General features: G+C 41.1%; 1 long non-coding RNA gene across 3 annotated transcripts in view; it reads left to right on the plus strand.

The window, feature by feature from the left end:
* Nucleotides 1-226: 226 nt before the first annotated feature.
* Nucleotides 227-24,956, plus strand: part of LOC140634624 (uncharacterized) — a 53,944-nt gene continuing 29,214 nt past the window's right edge. The window contains exons 1-3 of one of the 3 annotated variants that reach the window (XR_012032032.1): nt 227-403; nt 14,338-14,418; nt 18,019-18,566. This is a non-coding gene — a long non-coding RNA (uncharacterized lncRNA). Of the gene's footprint in view, nt 404-14,337; nt 14,419-14,924; nt 15,157-18,018; nt 18,567-24,956 lie in introns of those variants that run through there. The other 2 variants (XR_012032031.1, XR_012032033.1) reach the window with 2 other exon arrangements.

A 24,956-nucleotide genomic window follows, 5' to 3' on the forward strand; every position in this document is an offset into this window, starting at 1 on the left:
AGCATAACAAAATGGAATAAGGTGCTAATTGGCTTTAATCCTGGAAGAGACCATTTGTAGATGCTGTGGATACAGAGAACCCTCCCAATTCTCAATATTAAACAGAGCAGTGACCCACCATCACCTACAGTCAGGAAAACTGTCATCACATCAACTCCATTATGACACCACATGCTCCATGCTGTCCTGTCCCTGCCTGTGCCCCCTGGCTGACTCCCTCACACATCATCACTGCTTTAGTAGGTGGTAGGTGTTGGTGGTGTCCTTCACTGTCTGTCTTTTCTACCAGGATGGTATATCTTCCCCACCTGCTGGGAGTGTCAGTTCCCAACAGCTCACTGCTATGGTTCTCTGGAGAACTGTCCCTCAGCCAATGGAACTACATTCCCCTGAAGAGGGGCAGGTATGTGTCCTGCATGTCCTCCCCACCAAGCTCAACATACTGTGTCATTGGAGGCAATCCACCCATTTCCTTGCCTAAGATCAGGCCAAGGATAGACTTAAACCAAGACCACACCTTGCTTGATCCTTTCCCTCTACCTTATCCTGCTTCTCTCCTCTTACGGAGTTTTCCTGAACAGAACTTTCTTAATAAATCAGATACACTTGAAACCCTGTCCCCACCTCTGTTTCTATAGAATTCTGGACACTGTTGGAGCATTTGCTGTTGCCTCATTGCTGGAGTCTATATTTGATGCTCTTTCCTTCTGAGTTTCTGCCCTCATCATTCCCACATCTTGGATCTATGCCTTACACTTCAGCAAGGTCTTTCTTTCAAGGGAAGGAGTCATACAAGCCCACGTTTGTGAGAGCTCTCAGTAACCCTACTACTCAAGGAGCGCTCCAGAGCTGCTGCCACAGTATGGCTCACCCCAAGCCCCGCTTCACAGATTCACCGAAGATTGTGGCTGCACCAAGCTCCTGTTCTGAAAGGAGCAGGCCTGTGGCATTTGGGTTGCATCTTTTAATAGAAATAATTATTTAGAGTGGCTAGACACCGTAATAATCCTGGTTAGCCACATTCTGGGCTATTAATTCATTCAGCACTTACCAGAAGAAAATCAACTCTTCATACCAGCATTTACCTGTTTACTGAAAGGACAGTTTTTCCCAGGCGATAAATTCTCTGACCATAGATGGTGCCCCAAATGCAGAGCAGTGATCAAAAATTGTGTCTTTGAGATTTTTCCCTACTCATAAGTTAACAATTTAGCCAGTCACAGTGTCATGGATACTGACAGAAGACAGAAGATGGCTGAGTCAGAGACAAAAGACTTTATTGCAGTAGGAATATCTAGAAAAATCTTTATTTTCTTGCACTGGTTCCCTGAGCTCCTAGCCACTCAGGGTGACAATGAATTTAACGGTCATCAGATCGCCAAGCATTGATGAGCCTCATTAAAAGACAAGGTACAAATCCAAAACTAATGTGCTGAGATACACCGTTTGAGTCTGGTGAGTGTGATCTGTCAATGTAGCTTTCTGTGAACACAACTGGATTCATCTGTTGAAGTTAGAGAGCCTTGAGTAGAGGTGCTTCCAGTATTTTTCCCTGCTGGTGACATCTAAGTTGTTTCTATTGGCATCTCGTCAGGAGGTACATAGTGGTCATCTCACTCAAGTGCATTCCTGGGAAGGGCATTCACAATGTTGATGGAAGGAGTATGAAAATGCTTTCAGTACCAACTAAGGAGGTGGAAAGGTTGTTACGTTGTGCAGTAACAACTTAAATAGTTGAATCAATGGATAAGCCAGCCTCTGGTGGGAGTGTGGGTATCAGGAATGACCGGGTCCCAGCCAGCAGCTTTGTTTCCATTTCCGTGACTAGCGAAGGGCTCTGCGGGGCCTCTGCCCCTCAGGGTCTGGGGTCTGCGAACCAAGCCTCTGCCCCAGGATCCCGCTCAGGGCCTCTGAGCATCCTCGTGCTCCTTACCTCCAGCCACGACATCGATGACCCAAGCAGCATCTTTTACAGGCTCTCTGTATGTCAAGTGAAATAGTTTGCTACTTTACTGTTATCAGTAAAGCCCCCCCGCCCCCTTACTGGACATCCCAGGACTACCGGCCCATATTTATTACCACCTAATCTAGCTGGTCCCTGGAGTTGCCTCCACCCCGCAGTTCACAAAGCCACCTCCTCTCCTGGCTCCAGCCCTGCCTGCCTTCCCCTCTGGACCCCTACCCAGTTGCAGGCCCCCCAGCCTGCCCCTTCAGTGGACTCTTTGAAAGGCAGCCCAGACCATGCCCCTCAAAGGAAACTTTTCTCGGTTTTCCACTTAAATCTCTTTTCTGGCTTTCTGTGGCTGTCAGGATAAAAGTTGCAAATCCCAGTAAGGTTTTCAGGGCGCTCAGCTCCATGGGCTGACCTCTGACTGTCCTTCTGGCTTCTCTTTCCCCTCCCCTTGTCCTTCTACTTAGTATTTCAGACACTCATGCTTCAAGGGCATGTCCCTTTTTCTTGCCTGTGGTCCCACACCCCACCCCTGTGCTCAGCTACCTCCTGCTCATGGGCTTCTCTGCCCGGGGAGCTTCTTCCAGGATTACCCACTGCCCTCCACATTTCTCTCACCTTCCCTTTTCTTCCCTGTGATGGCCCGTGATGTCAGACAATATCCTTGGTACGTTTGGTCTCTTCCCTGGTAGCCTGTGAGCCTAATACATAGTTGTCTGTTGGGTACATTAATAATACTTTGAAGATGACGATGAGAACAATATTTAATATTTATTGTGCACTTGCCTTGCACTATGTATCGGTCTGAACCCGCATGTATGTCTCATAATCTCCTCATTTTACAGATGAGGAAACAAAAGCACAGAGAAGTTAAATAATTTGCTAGAGATGGCACAGCCAGGAAATGTGGAGCTAGGGCATCTCAGAGAAAATGCTATTTGCTTTTTAAATGAATGCAATTCTAACTCTTCAAGGTAGGAATTCTTTTTTTTTTTTTTCAAGGTAGGAATTCTTATTCTTATTTCACAGATAAGCAAATTATCATCACAGTTTCAGTTATCCAGTTGTAAGTAAGAAGAGCCTGCAGAGCTGGGCTTAAAACTCGGGTATGTCCAACCACAGAGCCTTTGCTCACTCCCAGTGGCTCTATTATTGGGTCCCTTCTGTGTCACAACTTTCTGTCATGAATATCATTTTGTTCTGTCACCATGGTCAAAAGAAAAATATCCCTGAGAAGAAAGAAGGTCATATAAGAAAGAATCAGTCAAAACAAAACAAAACAAAGTAATTTTGTTTGGTCCCTCTGTCATGGGAGGTTCCCCATGGGAACTCTAGACACATGTGTTATAATCAGGGACTTGATTATGCAGGGGATTAAGCATACTTTAGGATTATCTCCTCAAATTATTTAGTAACTGAGCCTTCTGAGAACATATTCACGTATTTCATATCCTTAAGTTACTGTATATCCTTATAGTTTAAGCTATAGAAAGATGAAATTACAAGGTATTCCGTAAATGCTAACACCAACGCACTCTTACAAATACATTTCTTTCTGTGTTTTTCAAAATTATATATAAAGGCCTTTATTTAGGATGAGTCTTCCTGTGTTACTTGTTGGAGATAAATTGCCTGATTTAGTGATATTACGGTATTTAACAAAGAGTGTTTTTCTTTAAAAAAAATATATAACTTCCTTGCAAAACATTCCAAAGCAACATTTGATGCTAACCAGAAGCCAATTCAAGTAGATTCATTAAAACTAAAGAAAACGGGAACTTCTCAAAGATTAAATAACACAAGTCGAGTTTGTGTTTTTCCTGCTAAGTTTAAGTTCTCATAAAAACAAGCAGTGGGAGTCAACAGTCCAGGCAATTTCTAAAATACTGGGCACCTCATTTCATAGTTTGAAACTTTGTTTTGTTATATGAGCTCTGAAGAATAACTGCATTTAGCCAAAGCGATCAACATCAGATAGCTGTTTAAGAGTGTCAAATTCTTAATTTCAAGATTGTTCTTGATTTTGTTTTTTTGTTTGTTTTTTTTTTAAAGATTTTATTTATTTATTCTTGAGGAACACAGAGAGAGAGAGGCAGAGACACAGGCAGAGGGAGAAGCAGGCTCCATGCAGGGAGCCCGATGCGGGACTCAATCCCAGGACTCTAGGATCACACCTTGGGCCAACCACTGAGCCACCCAGGCATCCCTTGTTCTTGATTTTGAATTCTCATTTTCAACCAAGAAATATTTAAGTTGTTCTTAATGTGAGATTTAAAGGACATGGACATATATCAACTGTGACCATCTGAAACATAGCTGCACAGTAGAAAACAAAAACCCCTAAATTATAAAATAAGAAGAAGCAAAGGTCCTTCCTGAAGCCTAAGTCTATTCATCGGTTCCTTTGTCTTTAGATTACCATAGGGAAAGTTTGCACTAGCCTAGAAGTACCTGGTAAGTAAACTCAGACCTTTGTAATAGCCTCCGAAAATCAGAATACATATTTTGGAAATGCATGAGGAGATTTGGTTGAGTTCTAAAACAAGCAGCCAGATGTAGAAATTACAGAGCTAGGGGATTGTCTGAAAACAGACACTTTCAAGGTTGTGTTCAAATCTTTGATCCTAGCTAATTAGGATTGCAGTTCCTTCTTGGTGAAAACAAAAACCAAAAACAAAAGCTCTTCTCTAGAAAGATCTCTGACAAAGGTTGACGTTCAGTGGGAAATTTTAAAAATCACACATCTTTTTGACCTTCCGATAAGGAGTTAGGCCAATATTGTGGCCTTATGCAGCTGAACGAGTCAAAGAGTCTTCGAAATTCAGTTCCAGGTGTCCTTGATGATGATGATATTAATGATAACCAGATAAAAGTCTTCAACAAATGGTTTAGTGGTAGCCGTACCAGATGGGGTCGACCCGGTTCAGCAGAGGAACCTTTACTGAATACAGTCAGGGCGGCCTTCCCTCTCCAGTGGCAGGCTGGAAGCGGCCCCGCCAGGCCTCCAATACTCACCTTCCTGGAAACATGTCTGCCAGCCACCCAACGAGATAGATCACCAGTGGCTGACCTGGACCGCAGAGCACAGTGCCAGCAGAGTAGCTATCTCTGCTCCCACCCAGCCATCCCGGGCACAAGCCTTCTGTGCAGAAAAGCATTCCCTTACCTGGGAGAACTCTGTACTTTTTAAGTCAGCTTTTTTGCTTTTTTGGGTTGAGGGTTCATATTTGAGATTTTTCATCTCTGTTTCTAGGCTTCCTTATACTATGTTTGGCTTGCCAAGTTTCTTTCCGTTTTAAAGTCTGAATTCAGAGCTGTGCAGGTTTGCATTCCAGCAGTGAATGTGTTATGGAGGGAGGGTGTACTCTCGCGGAGCCGGCAAGTCTGGACTGAAGCCCAGCATCCCCTGATGTCTCTGTGAGGCCACTGTCAAGGTATCAAGTGCTTTCTCTCTGGGTGCCTGGGAGGCTCATTGGAGAGTCCCCTGTGGTCATTTTTACATTGCAGTGAGAGAGGAAAATGTGGGAAAAAAGACTTTATTTTATTTTATTTTATTATTATTATTATTATTATTATTATTATTATTATTTTGCAAGTCAGAGCACTGTTTTAAGTAAATAGGATTTCTGGAAACAAAACATGGAATATCTTTGGAAGACAAAGCCAAATTAGCACATATTTGTCAGGGGTCTCCCATGAGAAAGGAAATGGAGCCCAGCTGAGCAAAACAGAAAATCCTGCATCATGACAGGACTGCGTGTTGGCCTGAACCTGCCAGGATTAGGGCGGTGAAGGTGTCCTGGGAAGGTTCTGAGCCACCTAACAGGCACGGCTATCCTCCCCTGTGATCTGTCTTTCTGAACTTCCTGAACTTTAGTGAACTTGGAGTTTCCAGCTCATAGGCAGAAAACTGCATCTACGATTGGCTTCTCCCCAAACATGATCTTAGCTGGATGAAAACCTAAAAATTATTGTGTCCAATTTCATCAACGAGCACATAATTTAAAATGCTGCAATTGAGCACGACTTGGCAGTAGAAAAATAGTTAAGAACAAACCCTCTGCTGTGAACACTCGGCTATCAGAAGCAATTCATAACGATGTGTCTACATTTTTAAACGGTGAAGCTGATTAGAAAGGCAGAATTCGTCTCCAGCAATGCGGCGGCTCACAGACTTAGCCTGCCTCTCCTTTGAAACTTCCTGACAGATCTGCAAGCTTCACAATTCCACTGATGTTGCTTATTTCTGAATGTTTTTCTTACTAAATGCTCAGTAGTATTAAAATATTCTCCGGGGGACCTTTTCTTTTCTAAAAGCACACTCTTATTTCAGACAAATTGCCAACCTTTTTTTTTTTTTTTTTTTTTTTTACTCTTCCAGTTTCTTCAGAATTCAGTGGGCTAAACAAATTCACGGAGTATTCTTTTGGGGTTTTAACAGTGGGTACCAGGAGATTGGTGAAGACACACGTTGTTATTAAGCTGATGTGTAAATAGACACCTAGCACAAAAATTCATCTGCTTCTGTGGGGAAAGAGTCATAGATAGAAAAACAGAGTGACCTGACCAGTTCATTTGATCTAGAATTTTAAATACTTTATACTATTATTTGTTTGAGTTAAACAATATGGCATTCAAAACTGTTTACATGTCCCCAGAAGCATTTGCTTGCAATTAAAGCATGCTTCTGGAGCTCTTTTTGACAGTTTTCCTCATAACTTAATACAATAGGAAGGATTTTTTTTTTTAATTCAATTTTCTTGCTTGACATGATTTACCTAGGCACGCCCCCGAGGTCTCTCCTCAGTGTGTCTGTTGCTCTGCCTCTTTGTAGCAAGCCATCCATTGGTCCACCCCCCCACCCCCCGCCCCCCCCTTCCTGGGCCACTTTCCATCCCTGCACTCAGCAGTCTTCCACTGGTCTCTGGGATACTTTTCTCCACCCTTGTCTCCATGATAGTTTCTCCTGCTGGTTTTAATTCTGCTGCTCCACATTAAAATACAAGCATCTATTCTCAGCTTATCTTCCCTCACAGCATGGACGGTCGCCTCTAATATGGAACTTTCCAAACTCTGCTCAAATCTCGTGTCCAGCTGCCTGTCAGGCGTCTGCACCCACAGGCCCCTGCAAGAGCTCAACTCAGTGTGCTCGGGATGGGGCTCAGGCCCCTGCTCCTCCCCTTCCGGATGCCCAGGGAGATATTCTTGCCTCTAATGCCTCTTTTCTCAGTGACATGCATCAGCCTTCTCCCACTTAATTCAAACCTTCAGTCATTTTGTGTACTCTCATTCCATTTCCAATCACGAAATTGTACTGATCCTCCAACTCTCCTACCTTGTTTTCTTTACTGATTGCTAATTACCCCCCTGGAACAGCTCTGGAGCTGGCTTCTTTGCTTCTCACCTCCATGGCTCCTTGCTCCCTGTCTCCCATCTCCCTGCTCCCCACCCTTTCCTCACCAAGGCGGAAGAGCTCCCTTGCCAAGCCCACAGTGGAGCCCGCACTCTCTTCTCAGCCCCAGTGGCCATAAGAATCAACTGCCTTGATATCCCCCCAACTAACTCTTGTGCCTCATTTCCTATTAATTTCACTCCTGTGTAGCCTGAACTTTTCTGAACATCTGAACACAACTTTTCTGAAAGTTTACCTTTGCTTTTCAGCCTCACGATCTTTGCTCAAACTGCCTTCTCTGTTTGTTATGCCCCTCTTACCTCAGTCTACAGAGCCTTCGAGATCCTGTCAGTCTTTGTGGGCTAGTAGAAATGTCAGCTTCTCCACTGGTACCCCTGGTTGCATTTCCCAGCCCTCCCGCACACATGCCCAAGTGAAATGCTGAAATTATTCTCTACCTCACTATGTCTATATATCCTACTCATCACATCTTGACTTGATTAGTACCATTTTTTTCATCAACCTTTTAAATTCAATAAATTCAGTTCAAGGTCTACGATGACTACGACATCATCAGAATATTCTTCTCATTTTGTTTTCAATGTATCAGGGCTATGAGATCTTTCTCCTGCTTTATCCTTCTATCCCAACACCAGCAAGGTAAGTTTAGAGGCCACAATCTTGCAACCAGACAAAATGTCTATGTTTCAGACATTAGATAAATGTCTGCTGAATTTATTTTAATAGTTACAAATACAACTCATTGGGGATCCCTGGGTGGCGCAGTGGTTTGGCGCTTGCCTTTGGCCCAGGGCGTGATCCTGGAGACCCGGGATCAAATCCCACGTCAGGCTCCCTGCATGGAGCCTGCTTCTCCCTCTGCCTGTGTCTCTCTGCCTCTCTCTCTCTTTGTGTGACTATCATGAATAAATAAATAAAATCTTTAAAAAAAAAAACAAATACAACTCATTATTGAAGGATACTTTGAGGAGTATGTACACTGGCATGGTTATATAAACTTGAACCATGAAGTCAGACAGTCTGGGGATGAATTCATGCGCTATGTTATGGAACAGCTCTGGCTTCAATTTCTTGTAAGAACTGATAACACTACATACTTCTCTTGAGGAATATTAATGAGGAGAGTCAACCTTATACAACCCTTACTGTTTGCTGGGACTTTTGATGTATCTCCTGTACTTAACTGCTTGACGTGTGTTCCTTGATTTAACCTCTGAAAATATCTTTTAAGGCAGATGTTGTATTATAATCTCCAATTTAAAAATGAGAGAGTGGGGCACAGTGAGATGAAGTCATATAACGAAGAAGTGACAGAGCTGGCATTTGTTCTGACACTGCTGTTAGCTATAACATGCTTCTGCCTTTATGTTATTAAATAACATATATGAATATATACTTGTGCAGCATTTACCACGTAGAAGGTATTTGAAAAGCAAACATTATGCACTAAAGGTCTATGATTTAGTTAATCACCTCAGTCTTTCAGATCATGGGGATGTGTTTAGCCAGAACGTGATAAAATCTCTTTAACTTTTGGAAATAAATGTATTATTATTGGGAGCAGAAAGTCCATGTGATAAGGAAAGGAGATGTGGACAGATGCCAGTTTTATTGTGTGTCTTTATTTTCCTTCAAACCCTGTGTTGATGTCACCAAGTTCAGTTGTTGGAAAGAGTGTATGTCAGAGGAAAGGCACTTTCCCCACCCTGTGCTCTTCCATCCCTCTGCCCTGGCCCCAGCCCTGCAGGATTCCTGTGCCTCTGGAGGACTGTGATCTCTCACCTCTTATCTCTACTTGGGTGCTCTAGAAGAGATGAATGAATGGTTCATTGGCCCATCTTACGAATACAACAGTGTATGTATTGTTGCAAAAAGAAAACAGGAAGTAAATTTAAAAAGCAAGTCAATCAAACAAGAACTAAGGAAGAGAAGCTTTGACTAGTGCAAGCCAGGTCATGGTTAATACTGACGGAATAGCCAATTTAGTAATAATAATGACAGTACCTTGTGTTTTTGTAGTTACTTATCTTTTCAGGATACTTCCTTAGCTAATAAACTAATGTTCATCTCTTAAAAATGTTATTTTATGTTAGCCTAAAAATGATGCTCTGCATTTCATTTTTTTAAGATTGTATTTATTCATTAGAGAGACAGAGATACAGGCAGAGGGAGAAGCAGGCTCCCCAAGGGGAGCCCATTGTGGGACCAGATCCCAGGACCCTGGAATCATGACCTGTGCCGAATGCAGATGCTCACCCACTGAGCCACCCAGGGATCCCGATGTTTTGCATTTTAAAGGATAAGTGTTGTTCTATCCATTCAAAAGATCACAAAATCAAGGTTTGGAGACATTAAGTACCTTGTTTTTGGACACACTGGTAGTAGTTTCAACTTGGAATCAAAGGGCTCTTATTCCAAACCAGCAGGGTTTATGTGGTTCTCTGAGATTGACCACTTTGCTGCCTTCGCAACCTGGGGTGTATTACCCATCATACTGAAAATTCTGGCATTGCTTCTATTCATTCAACTAATGTTTAGTGAGTCTCTGTGCCAAGGGTTCTGTTTTGGGGTTGTGAATACTTCAAAGAATAAGAAAAGAATAAAAATGTTTATCCTTTTGTGCTTACATCCCCTCGGGAAATAGAAGATAAAGAAAGTTGCTTAATAGCTAATGCCTTGAGTTTGATTTTAGCACCTAGGCAATGCATGAAACTTTAAACTTCCTTGCTGTTAGAAAGGCAGGATAAAGTCAGCAAATAGTAATATATACTACTTCACTTATATATTCCCTCCTTAGTGTTAATGTCCCTACCCCATGACCTGATCCTAAAACAATTTGCATGTTTTGAATGAGAGAAGCTCAAAAGAAAATGAAAGCATGGACAAAAATTCTACAATATCCCTGGACAGCGGTGTTGATTGTGAATTGCCTCTTCCCTTGGTCAGGGGCTGAATCAACCAGTTAAGCATCTCTGTAGATCTCCAGGAAGGGAAGGATCCTCCATTCCTTCATTTCTAGCTAAAAACTCCAAAACCTGAAAGTAAGAAAAATGACAAAAGATAATCTTGGGTAAGCTTTTGCTTCTCAGTATTCTGACCCGGGTTGGGTTTACTGGGGCCCCGAGGCAGATAGATTGTGGATTGTTTTTTGGGCGGCTCAACAGAAGCCACCCCTCTGCCTAGCTCAGCAATGGCTGGAAGTGGAGGGCCATGGATATACATTTAGTACTTTTGCCTCACATTCAGGCCTGTTTTAATGCAGATACACCCAGATCAAGTGCCCAGATCTCCTAAACTGACATGTGGAAGTGTTAGCTTATTACAGAACCACATGTGAATGCATTTATAGCTTGTCACCGAGATATTCATATTCGCATCCATCTAATTACCTGTGCATAAGTTCATGTGCTCTCACCTCTTGCTTCTAAAAGGCCGAGGGGAGAGACTGGCTGTGCTGCTTTGGGCTGCTCTAGCTGCTGACCAGCTAAGGAATGTTATTCCATGGTCTAAATCCCAGGGCTCAGGAGCCTGGCCTGCTGGGGGACCGCGGAGAGCAAAGTAGCAGCTCAATCACAGGGGAAAAAAAACAAAACAAACCATTTCAAGTGCTTGCAGGGTCAGACAGTACTCTCTGATGCGACTTAAATTATTAAAATAATAGGAATTCTGAGAAAGCTCAACCTGTGTTTGCAGGTGATTTGACCAATGGTCTAAAGCCTTTCCATAAGACCAAGTTTATTCTGTGAGTGAGCCCAGGAGACAGGGATAATAACAGATAAGTGATATGAGAGAATGTAGGTACAATGGTGCAGGCCGACTTGTGGGCTGGTTTGTAAAAGGAGGGGCCTGTAAGAATGCCAAGGACTAGTGTCTCCCTTCTCTGGTACCCATGATGCTGGCTGAGGATCTTGAGTCTGGAAGCTTCTGTGTAAGTCTTTCTCCTCTCATTTTAATGAGACCCAGAGTCCCTTTTACGTTAGCTCAGTTAAAGGCCTTGACTCTGCAGTAAAAGAGTCTGCTCCCCGCAGGGTCCTTCCTGACTGGAATTCCCTTCCTGTGTCCCCATGCCTACCCTTTCAGCACCCCAGCTTGGAACCATCTGCAGTTTGAGGTATTTCTGACCATGACTTGAAGCATGAAGAAGATACTGTCCTCAGAATGACCTATGTTTGTTATGCTTTGCTTACTAAGACAGGGAAACTGTGATAGTTTTCTTTCACATTTATTTTCCCATCAGATTAACCCATCAGCACATCATGGCATTTGTCAAGGCTAATCAAAACCTTTGCACCCCAGAAAGTGACTGTTTGGTTTTCAGTCACCACTTTCTTCACTGTGTCTAGACTTTATCCCATTTCAGATATTGTCCACAGGCTATGACTATGTGATTCCACACAGGTGGTGTATTCCAGTTTAGAAAATGAGGATGGTTACAACAAGGGATGAGAACAGTCCTCTTTGGTTTGGTCTTCTCATAGGGACCATGGTGACCCTGTGAACCCAAATCATGTTGGATTCTCCTTCAAGCCTGCCGATAGCTTCCCATCTCTCCTGGAATAAAAAACAAAGTCCTTACAGTGGCCATTTATGATGGCATCCTCTCTACCCCACTGGCCATCGGCTTCTTTGCCTCCTTATACCCTGTCTGGCACATGGTCACCTTTTGGAGTCTTTGCTGTTCCCTCTGCCTGGAATTCTGCTCCTCAGATATGAACACAGTCTCCTTCCCGGTTTCCCAATCAGTTTTATCCCTAATACCCAGTTAGGGCCCATCACATGATAGATGCTTAATATTTATGAATAAGTTAATGGCTTTTTTATTGATGGAATACAACTGAAAGAAAGAAAAAAGAAGAAAGGAGGAAGGAAGGAAGGAAGGAAGGAAGGAAGAAACATTTGCAAGGTTGTTCAGTTTAGTATAGTGCTACCTGATATTTTTCAGTTAATCAATGAATGCTACTTTGCATATCATTACCACATTGGATTTATGAAATTTCTAGAATATAATGATGTAAAATTAATCAGTGTTACTTGCAACAACTGTTTCCAAATCTGGAAGAACAAGCTTCAAGAAAACATTAAATGTGCTGTGATGACTAGTCCATTGGCTGTTCATAAGACAGGGATGGAAAGTCAGTGCTCTGTAGGAGTTTTGGTTGGGAATGGTAGGAAGCCACTAGGCCACATTCATGGAAGCTGGGTTTATCCAGAACTTTCTCTTAAGGGAAACCTGTGGCTGGCTCTTTCTCTTTCCTAAGTTATTATTCAATCACTAGTGGGTGGGTCTGCCAATCAGGCTACCTGAGAGTAAGGATTGCCTCACCCTAAAACAGGTCTTAGAAATTAACCCCAAGGCTTTTTGCAAACAAAGGAGAATACCTGGGGCATACCCTGCAAGCTGCATAAGGGGAATAACATTTGCATTGCACATGCTTCTGAAACCCTCCCTTTCAGGGAAGTAGCAGACACTTGAGCATCCTCTGGAGTAAAATAATAATAATAATAATAATAATAATAATAATAATAATAATACAAAAATTAACAAATTGATTAAAAGGAATGTGCACAAACAGATACTACTCCTCCCTCTTTCCAGAGAGCAATGAAATATTAAGATGAATGTGCAGAGTCTGGAGAGGTGGCAATTAGAAGCTTGAAGGGGGCTCACAGCAGTGAGAACTATGACCAGAGCAGCCATTTGAAAACTGAACTTTTGATATATCACACACAGAAAGAACACAATGAAAACATCCCAGTGTGCTCTGCCTTTAATGTGAGTTAGGCTTTCACAAGAGTACTAGCCAGGAACCCTAGGTGGACATAAGCCGTCATCCTAGATTGCGTCTCCATGAGATTTCCCCTCTCCACTATGTGCTGCTCTGTTTCTTGTTTTCTTTCTACTTTGTAGAAACTCCCATCTAACTGTAGTTGAAATGCCTACTAGTTATGTAGGCATTCTTTCTTTACTCATCAGAGTCTATCTCTGTTTACTCACTTGCATCAATTCAGTGCATGTTAAGTTTATTTCCTGAAGGTTCATTGCATGACCTATATCTACTGCTTCACATCACTGCAGAGTAGTACATTTGCTCTTTTTCACTTCCAGAAGTCTCAAGGGGAAGGTGGACTTAGAGTTACATAAATATTTGTATATTGGCTTAGAGATGCTAATGGAGGAAAATAGTCAATATGTTGAAATAAGTGACATGGGAGGAGAAGCGGAAAGAGGGGGAGGGGGGAACTAGACCAGGCATGGCAGGCAGGACTTGTATAGCAAGTGTGTAAACAGAGGGGGAAGTTTAAGGTAGGGCACTGCAAGTAGCCAAGGAGCCCATGTTTAATGTTTGGTGCTAGTGTAAGAGAAAGCAGTGTCACAGTGGCATCCAGGCCTTATCAACCGCTTACTGGGCATCTTTTGGGTCTCTCTGCAGGGTGTGCCAAAGGTAAATGCACTGAGGACATGCTCCAGATACCCATGGAGGATAGAGAAATGAACAAGACCACCTTCTCCTACATGGAGAGGGAGACAAAGTAATTGCAGTGTGGAGCATTCTGTACGGGCTCAGAAGGAAAAGACTTGGTGTGCCATATGGGGAGAGGTAGAGGGCAAGGACACACACACCTCAGGGAGGAGTGGATGGGGCACTGACGAAAGAGCTGGAAGCATGCTAGAGACATACTTTCTAATTCTCAGCTCTCCCTCTTATTGGCTTTATGCCTAAGAAATAATGTTTAAAGAAGGCAAATATTGGGCCACCCAGGTGGCTCAGCGGTTTAGCGCCACCTTCGGCCCAGGGCGTGATCCTGGAATCCCAGGACTGAGTCCCACATTGGGCTCCCTCCATGGAGCCTGCTTCTCCCTCTGCTTGTGTCTCTGCCTCTCTTTCTGCATCTCTGTGTGTGTCTGTCATGGATAAATAAATAAAATCTTAAACAAAAAAGAAGGCAAATATTTCTCAATATCTGTTTTAAGGGAACCCTGGATCAGATCCTATGAACAAACCCTTGTGTGTGCCAATCACATCCACAGCATTGGTTCAAGTTGCTCTGACAGGTATGTATTGACAAACCACACATATGTTTTTAGAAGGGTTTTTAGAAAATTCCAAAGCCTTACATCTCAATATTTCAAAAGGCCTTTTAATATTATTGTATTTAAAGACTAGAGGAAAAAAAAATCTGAGACTTACTGAAAAGCTCAATACTCCAAAAGATCTTTTTAGAACGTAGTGTAAAGGATTATAATTTAAATTAAAAAAAAAAGGGATCCCTGGGTGGCGCAGTGGTTTAGCGCCTGCCTTTGGCCCAGGGCGTGATCCTGGAGACCCAGGACCAAATCCCACGTCAGGCTCCCGGTGCATGGAGCCTGCTTCTCCCTCTGCCTGTGTCTCTGCCTCTCTCTCTCTCTCACTGTGTGCCTATCATAAATAAATAAAAATTAAAAAAAAAAATAAAAAAATAAATTAAAAAAAAAACTGTATTCATTGAGAATGTATCCTTATTGGGCATAAGAAGTAAAAGTTCCCTTATTATCTCTCCTCTTAACTCACAAATACGTAGGCAACTGCATTTTCTTCTGATTCTTCCATCCATAGAAGTGCCTCTAGCACGTGGACTGATCTCCACACCTGCTTCTTTATTCCTACTGCTTAGACTGAGGATATTTCAAAGGATTGGTCATGGACTCACACTCGCCCTGGTCAATGCCCACTGTAGAATGGTAGGAGGACTCTCAGGCAGGGATGCCTCCTTCCTCACCTTTTGAACTGGGCCATGCTTTGTGATTAATTTGCTTTATCTTAGAACTCATTGCATTACCTCTGAATAGACATCTCAGTTGAAATGATGTTTCCTTTTCTTTTTTTTATAATAAATTTATTTTTTATTGGTGCTCAATTTGCCAACATACAGAATAACACCCAGTACTCATCCCGTCAAGTGCCCCCTCAGTGCCCGTCACCCATTCACCCCCACCCCCGCCCTCCTCCCCTTCCACCACCCCTAGTTCGTTTCCCAGAGTTAGGAGTCTTTATGCTCTGTCTCCCTTTCTGATATTTCCCACACATTTCTTCTCCCTTCCCTTATATTCCCTTTCACTATTATTTATATTCCCCAAATGAATGAGAACATATAATGTTTGTCCTTCTCCTATTGACTTATTTCACTCAGCATAATACCCTCCAGTTCCATCCACGTTGAAGCAAATGGTGGGTATTTGTCATTTCTAATGGCTGAGTAATATTCCATTTTATACATAAACCATATCTTCTTTATCCATTCATCTTTCAGTGGACACCGAGGCTCCTTCCACAGTTTGGCTATTGTGGCCATTGCTGCTATAAACATCGGGGTGCAGGTGTCCCGGCGTTTCATTGCATCTGTATCTTTGGGGTAAATCCCCAACAGTGCAATTGCTGGGTCATAAGGCAGGTCTATTTTTAACTCTTTGAGGAACCTCCACTAGAAGTTCTAGCCTCAGCAATCAGACAACAAAAAGAAATAAAAGGCATTCAAATGGGCAAAGAAGAAGTCAAACTCTCCCTCTTTGCTGATGACATGATACTGTACATAGAAAACCCAAAAGACTCCACCCCAAGATTGATAGAATTCATACAGCAATTCGGTGGTGTGGCAGAATACAAAATCAATGCCCAGAAGTCAGTGGCATTTCTATACACTGACAAGGAGACTGAAGAAAGAGAAATTAAGGAGTCAATCCCATTTACAACTGCACCCAAAAGCTTAAGGTACCTAGGAATAAACCTAACTAAAGAGATAAAGGATCTATACCCTAAAAACTACAGAACGCTTCTGAAAGAAACTGAGGAAAACACAAAGTGATGGCAAAATATTCCATGCTCGTGGATTGGAAGAATTAGTATTGTGAAAATGTCAATGCTACCCAGGGCAATGTACACATTTAATGCAATCCCTATCAAAATACCATGGTCTTTCTTCAGAGAGTAGGAACAAATTATCTTAAGATTTGTGTGGAATTAGAAAAAACCCCGAATAGCCAGGGGAATATTAAAAAAGAAAACCATAGCTGGGGGCATCACAATGCCAGATTTCAGGATGTACTACAAAGTTGTGGTCATCAAGACAGTGTGGTACTGGCACAAAAACAGACACATAGATCAATGGAACAGAAAAGAGAGCCCATAAATAGGCCCTCAACTCTATGATCAACTAATATTTAACGAAACAGAAAAGAATATCCACTGGAAAAGGACAGTCTCTTCAATAAATGGGGCTGAAAAATTGGACAGCCTCATGCAGAAGAATGAAACTAGACCATTCTCTTACACCATACACGAAGATACACTCAAAATGGATGAGAGATCTAAATACGAGACAAGAATCCATCAAAATCCTAGAGGACAACACAGGCAACACCCTTTTTGAACTTGGCCACAGCAACTTCTTGCAAAATACATCTATGAAGGCAAGGGAAACAAAAGCCAAAAAGAACTATTGGGACTTAATCAAGATAAAAAGCTTCTGCACGGCAAAAGAAACAGTCAACAAAACTAAAAGACAACCTACGGGATGGGAGAAGATATTTGCAAATATCTGATTTGCAGATCAGATAAAGGGCTGGTTTCCAAGATCTATAAAGAACTTATCAAACTCAACACCCAAGAAAAGATCAGATAAAGGGCTAGTTTCCAAGATCTATAGGGCTAGTTTCCAAGATCTATAAAGAACTTATCAAACTCAACACCCAAGAAAAGAAAAATCCAATCATGAAATGGGCAGAAGACATGAACTGACATTTCTCTAAAGAAGACCTACACATGCCCAACAAGCACATGGGAAAATACTCTGCATCCCTTGCCATCAGGGAAATACAAATGAAACCACAATGAGATACCACCTCACGCCAGTGAGAATGGTGAAAATTAATAAGACAGGAAACAACAAATGTTGAAGAGGATGTGGAGAAAAGGGAACCTCTTGCACTGTTGGTGGGAATGTGAACTGGTGCAGCCACTCTGGAAAACTGTGTGGAGGTTCCTCAAAGAATTAAAAATAGATCTGCCCTACGACCCAGCAATTGCACTGTTGGGGATTTACCCCGAAGACACAGATGCAGTGAAACGCCGGGACACCTGCACCTCGATGTTTCTAGCAGCAATGTCCACAATAGCCAAACTGTGGAAGGAGCCTCAGTGTCCATCAAAAGATGAATGGATCAAGAAGACGTGGTCTATACATACACTGGAATATTCCTCAGCCATCAGAAAGGATGAATACCCACCATTTGCTCCATTGTGGATGGAACTGGAGGGTATTATGCTGAGTGAAGTAAGTCAATCAGAGGACAATCATCATATGGTCTCACTCATACGGGGAATAAAAAATAGTAAAAGAGAATATAAGGGAAAGGAGGGGAACTGAGTGGGAAAAATTCTAGAGGGAGACAAACCACGAGAGACTCCTAACTCTGAGAAACAAACAAAGGGTTGCAGAGGGTGGAGGGATGGGGTGACTGGGTGACAGGCACTGAGGAGGGCACTTGATGGGATGAGCACTGGGTGTTATACTATATGTTGGAAAATCATACTTCAATTAAAAAAATTTTTTTAAATCTTACTACTTTTGTTACTATTATAACCTTCCTAATAACGTTTTCTCCTTTTTTTAAAAAAAGATTTTATTTATTTATGAAAGACATAGAGAGAGAGGCAGAGACATAGGCAGAGAGAGAAGCAGGCTCCATGTGGAAGCCCAATGTGGGACTTGATCCTAGGACTCCAGGATCACACCGTGAACCAAAGGCAGACGCTCAACCGGTGAGCCACCCAGGCGTCCCATAATGTTTTTTCCTAAAAAATTTCTCTTGCCCCCTACAAGGAGACTTCTGTGGCCTAACTCCCTGATTTTTCCAAGATGTCTCTGAGTGACCCTGGTAAATTGTCCTCCTCTTCCCTGCTCTGGCCCAGAACGGGTGAAACATAAGTCCAAGATGGGGACAGATAGACATTAGAATATGTTCTTTATTAGATAAAATCTAAGTTGGAAGATGTATCTAAAGGTGAGAAAAGAATGAACTGCTCACTCCAGACTGAGGCACTGCCTGCATTGATGATGATGATGACAATGACAGTGATGGTGACCACAGTGGTGAGGATGGAAGTTGCTATCTTTTGATAGTACTTTATAAAACATGTTGACACACATTTAAAATGTTTTTGTTCCTTGTGGGAGATTAAAAAAACTATTTATGAGATACAGTTATTAATACCAAGAAGCTTAGAGCATGGTAGGTAGGTAAGACACAGCAAAGACATAAATCACCACCTAACAGGGTGAAAGGTGCCAAGTTCTAAAGGAATGTAGTGAAATTGTTAAAGAGAACCCAGAGCAAGGAGTAAGTAGTTCTTGCCCAGAGTTTTAGGATAAACTTTATTGAGGAGCAGAATGTCAGGCAAGCCAGGTCTTAAAGTGTGAATAAAATCTTGAAATTTAGAGTGGTAAGGTACATCTCAGAAAAGGAGGTGTCTCAGCCAAATAATGGGAAAAGAAGCTGGGCAGAGTCCCAGGAGTGCCATGTCCATACTTACCTGCGCGGCACAGAGAGAGGAATGGTGTTGTGGTGGTTTCACAGCTATTCATCTCAGGGTGTGGGCTCATAGGCTGTTTCCACCATGCCAGACACTGTCACCACTCCAGCCAAACTGAAACCACACCATATGGATCTTTTAGTGAGGTCTATACTGAAAGTCTATGTGTCAAGAGTGCAATTTGGTGAGGAAACAATGAACTAGAACAAGTCCCAAGATCTTTACCATTTCCTACTGAACCACAACCAGAACAATCCCTTTAGAATCTCAAAATCAATGAGAAAAGTCTCCAGTTTGCAGTCTACCTAGAGGGTCTTCAGGTGACACATCTAATTATAAAAAGTCCCAATATTCATACACAATAGTAAGTCATTATTCATTTTAGGGTCCATAGTATTAACTATACTGTAAATAATGCACACTATATTTTACATATATGTAACTAAATGTAAATTATGTTTAGCCAGATTTATTCATCTTAAAATTATAAATCATCTAAAATCCGTAGGATTTTTGAGAATGCTAAAATAGTTACCATGAATATCTATGCATTTATTTGAAGCTGTTGAATATGTTTACCTTTATCCATTTAATTTTTAAAAACTAATGCAAATTCAAGATGCATAGTAAGTATTTAACCATTTTCTATAGTAAAATACTCCTGATGGTGACTAACTCAGAATATGACACATTTCACCAAATCTAAGACACTTCATGATTTCAGAGATAATAAAATGTGGGGGAAAAATGTGTCTTAGGATAAATGAAATGAGATCTGATATTTTCTTCACGTGTGAGAAAGAAAATCAAATGTTTTTCATGAATAGGATCTGTATCCTGGAAAAAATAGTTAGAAGTTAATTATTTTATTTAAAAATAGCACTATAGTACTTGAAAAGTCCCTTTAAGTGGGCAACCAAATATTAGAGTTAAAAAGAGAAGCAGTAATAGAACTATTGCCAACAAAATATATTATGGGATGCTGGTATATTAGGATTTTTATTGCTTATCTCTCTATCCATTCATCCATCTTTCAGAAGTGTAGACAATAGTCATGTTAGAAGAGATTTTCTTCATTTGGGGGAAAGCTATCCCTTAGTTGTACCCTGAGGGAAAGTTATAACTTAGTCTTTATGCTTAAATTTGTGCTATACCATAATCTGTCTGGTGGAACAGAGGTTTCCTCCATCTGATGTGGAATTTTCTGAAGGACAGTTAGACTGTTCTGCACAGGAAGGGATTGAAACTTTCTGATAGTTTTTAACAAACCTTTGAAGTTAAGGCTACCAGTCAGGATGGATGGTGGAAAGGGTGCTGTATCTGTACCAGACCAGAGGTTCACATGTCAATTTCCTCATTACTAATGGAGAAGTGAGAATCTACCTATCCTACATATTATTAATTCAACAATAACCACCTGAAAATACAATCAGTGCTTCAGAGGGGATTCAAATTAAAAACAAAAGTGTATTGAGTTGTTGACTGGAGTTCAAAAGCACTGTGAACAGGCAGGGTGAGCTGATTGTCTCATGCCTGTGGGTAAGTTTGGAGGCCACTGCCCAACCCCCACCATCCCACAGTCATGTGTGGCAGGGATGGCGAAACTTCTGCAATAGAACAAAGAAATGCTTTTTAACCGAGAACAATGGGTAGAAAATCTGCTTTAGTTTTATTCTGACTTTGAAGAAAAGAGAGAGAGGATAAAATGGCAGCAATAATCCTGGCCATGGCTTTAAGCAAAAGAGAATATTAATACTCTGTCAGCACTTGAGCAGATTTGCCTTACAAAAGCAGATGAGGTGTTGGATTCACTATTCTCTGGGGGGTGGGGAAACAGGAAAAAAAACCCCAAATAGTAACAATATAATTTGAAAATTTAGCTAGTAAATACAAGACAAATATTTGATACTACCACATACTAAAGAGTCAGTCGTAAACAATGTCTGTGTGTACAGAACCAACGGCTTGTCCAATGGCTGCCAGGGAGAGTTCCTAGGCCATCCAAAAACGTTTAAATGTTTCCTAGGAATTCTGCATTTGCAATATTTTATGAAATAACTCTCACTCAGGGAAATGACTGCATTTTTATAGATTGCTGTACATTCTTGGGCCACCCAGAACCAGAAATAATTATGTTGATAAAGGTACTTAAAGAATAATCTTCTCTTCTGGGAAAGAAAGGAGTGTCTTCAACTCTGAACTGAGTGGATACTACCCATGAATTTCCTGTATGTATTAAAATTTGTTTGAAAACATTGCTTTAATATTAATCAAATTTAAATATAGCAAAAATAGATGCATATCTCCTGCACAAAGCTAAAAAATACTTAAAAAAATACTCTCTATAAAAGCCATATTGACCATTTTATCAGTAGCACCTTCCTATCAGAATCATGATCCTGTTGATACATCAGCACATCCCTCAATGCCATCTTGATGTCCTAGCTGAGCCCCCCAGAGAATTTAAGACAGGAGAAGGAGGTGACATGGTCAGCTGGGACAGATGTCAAGGGCAGTGAAAAGATGATGGGATTATCTTGAATTACTGTGATAACTGTGCTTCTATGTGATTTTCATTTTAAAAAATAGTTAACAACAATCTTAGAGACACTTTACATCTCAGAATCACATAATAGCATAGGCCATTCAGTAAGGAACTGCCTTATAAATGACTTGACATATTGGCCCACGTTGAATAAATTTCCTTTGAAAGCACTGGGTTTTATTTCATCATGTGTAAGTCAAATTTATTATAAGGATTTATTTTGTGGTTAAAAATCTGTCCATTGTGTTACCAAAAAATTAATCAAGGAAACAATGACAAAGTTTGGATGTCTTAGCCAGAAAGATGACAGTGGCTGCTGAAGTTGGAGCATTAAGCTCTTCTTCCAAGATACCACCACATCATCACAGTCCCTGAAGCTCTTCTGGGTTTCTTCTACCTCGCACCTATAAAATGTAAAATATCAAGGACAAATGTTGATTCTGTGTCATAAAGATATTTCTGGAATTAAATGGAAGAGAAGCAAAATAAAGGAAACAAAAAATGTTCACTAAATAAATTATTTGTAATTTTTTCTTTGCATTAAGCCTTCTTCACTCTTTATTCACATCCTTAACAATTGATTGCCTCACTCTAGTGATACAATGAGAAGTGGATACTGTTTTTGCTTAGAGGGATTCAGTGCACTGAGATCCTTAGAGATTTTCCTGGGCATTCTCGATGTTTGAGATATGGGAAATGCTCTAATTCCAGTTGAAACAGATCAGAACAGTGGTGGCCAGGGGCTGCTAGTCTTAGAGTAAAATGTGCTTTCATGTCTTCAGGGCAGCAGAATAAATGTTTCATACAAACTGGTAAAGTTTTAGTGCTTATTTCCACCAATTTTTAAAATGCCTGGTGAAAATAAGTTGTGTGGATCTGCTAATAGGCACAGAACACACTCTTGCTTGTGGAGTCACTTGATCTCAGCCACTCTGCCAAAGTTGAACACTGATTTCCAGGTGTCATTGTCTCCTGTTTTAGGGAAGAATGTAAAAACCTGATTCAATCACACCATGTCCAGAAAGTGGCCGAGCATCCAGAAAGGATGCTTGGCTGCTGACCTTTCAGGTGTTACTAACTGCAGCATCTTTAAAGGTTCTGGTTGTGAGAAATAGGATTTGGATTTAACCAATTCCGTTGCTGTTACAAGAATAGGTAATCATGCTGTGTCACAAAGCAGCGTCACCAACTGTATGATGAAAATGCCATTTCTAGTGCCTGAGGGGTTCTGTTGGTTAAGCATCTGCCTTTGTCTCAGATCACAATCCCTGGGTCCTGAGATGGAGTCCCACCTCAGACTTCCTGCTCCATGGCAAGCCTGCTTCTCTCTCTCCCTCTGCCTGACACTCCTCCTGCTTGTGCTATCTCTCTGTCAAATAAGTAAATAATATCTTTAAAAAAGAAAAGAAAAGAAAAGGATAACATTGACATTTTCACAATATTAATTCTGCCAATCCATGAGCATGGAAGATTTTTCCATCTCTTTGTGTCTTCCTCAATTTCTTTCAGAAGTGTTCTATAGTTTTTAGGGTATAGATCCTTTACCTCTTTGGTTAGGTTTATTCCTAGGTATCTTATGCTTTTGGGTGCAATTGTAAATGGGATTGACTCCTTAATTTCTCTTTCTTCAGTCTCATTGTTAGTGTATAGAAATGCCACTGACTTCTGGGCATTGATTTTGTATCCTGCCACACTGCCGAATTGCTGTATGAGTTCTAGCAATCTTGGCGTGGAGGCTTTTGGGTTTTCTATGTAGAGTATCATGTCATCGGCGAAGAGGGAGAGTTTGACTTCTTCTTTGCCAATTCGAATGCCTTTAATGTCTTTTTGTTGTCTGATTGCCGAGGCTAGGACTTCCAGTACTATGTTGAATAGCAGTGGTGAGAGTGGCCATCCCTGTCTTGTTCCTGATCTTAGGGGAAAGGCTCCCAGTGCTTCCCCATTGAGAATGATATTTGCTGTGGGCTTTTCATAGATGGCTTTTAAGATGTCGAGGAATGTTCCCTCTATCCCTACACTCTGAAGAGTTTTGATCAGGAATGGATGCTGTATTTTGTCAAATGCTTTCTCTGCATCTAATGAGAGGATCATATGGTTCTTGGTTTTTCTCTTGCTGATATGATGAATCACATTGATTGTTTTACGAGTGTTGAACCAGCCTTGTGTCCCGGGAATAAATCCTACTTGGTCATGGTGAATAATTTTCTTAATGTACTGTTGGATCCTATTGGCTAGTATCTTGTTGAGAATTTTTGCATCCACGTTCATCAGGGATATTGGTCTATAATTCTCCTTTTTGGTGGGGTCTTTGTCTGGTTTTGGAATTAAGGTGATGCTGGCCTCATAGAACGAATTTGGAAGTACTCCATCTCTTTCTATCTTTCCAAACAGCTTTAGTAGAATAGGTATGGTTTCTTCTTTAAACGTTTGATAGAATTCCCCAGGGAAGCCATCTGGCCCTGGACTTTGTGTTTTGGGAGGTTTTTGATGACTGCTTCAATTTCCTCCCTGTTTATTGGCCTGTTCAGGTTTTCTACTTCTTCCTGTTCCAGTTTTGATAATTTGTGGTTTTCGAGAAATGCATTCATTTCTTCTAGATTGCTTAATTTATTGGCATATAGCTGTTCATAATATGTTTTTAAAATTGTGTTTCCTTGGTATTGGTTGTGATCTCTCCTCTTTCATTCATGATTTTATTAATTTGAGTCTTTTTTTCTTTTTAATAAGGCTGGCTAATGATTTATCTATCTTATTAATTCTTTCAAAGAACCACCTCCTGGTTTTGCTGATCTGTTCTACAGTTCTTCTGGTCTCTATTTCATTGAGTTCTGCTCGAATCTTTGTTATCTCCCTTCTTCTGCCTGGTGCAGGTTTTACTTGCTGTTCTTTCTCCAAATCCTTTAGGTGCAAGGTTAGCTTGTGTATTTGAGTTTTTCCCAATTTTTTGAGGGAGGCTTGTATTGTGATGTATTTCCCTCTTAGGACCACTTTTGCTGTGTCCCAAAGATTTTGAACAGTTTTATCTTCATTTTCATTAGTTTCCATGAATCTTTTTAATTCTTCTCTAATTTCCTGTGTTTGAGTTTCTTCCAAAATTCTTCTTGTGATTGAGCTCCATTTTCAAAGCATTGTGGTCTGAAACTATGCAGGGGACAATCTCAATCTGGTATCAGTTGAGACCAGATTTGTGACCCAATATGTGGTCTATTCTGGAGAAAGTTCCATGTGCACTTGAGAAGAATGTGTATTCAGTTGCATTCAGATGCAAAGTTCTGTATATATCTCTGAAATCCATCTGGTCCAGTGTATCATTTAGGGCTCTTGTTTCTTTGGTGATACTCTGCTTAGAAGATCTGTCATTTGCAGAAAGTGCCATGTTGAAGTCTCCTCCTACTAGTGTATTATTATTTAAGTATGTCTTTACTTTGGTTATTAATTGATTGATGTACTTGGCAGCTCCCACATTAGGGCATAAATATT

The sequence above is a fragment of the Canis lupus genome, chromosome 6, assembly GCF_048164855.1.
Source record: "Canis lupus baileyi chromosome 6, mCanLup2.hap1, whole genome shotgun sequence".
NCBI lineage: Eukaryota > Metazoa > Chordata > Mammalia > Carnivora > Canidae > Canis > Canis lupus.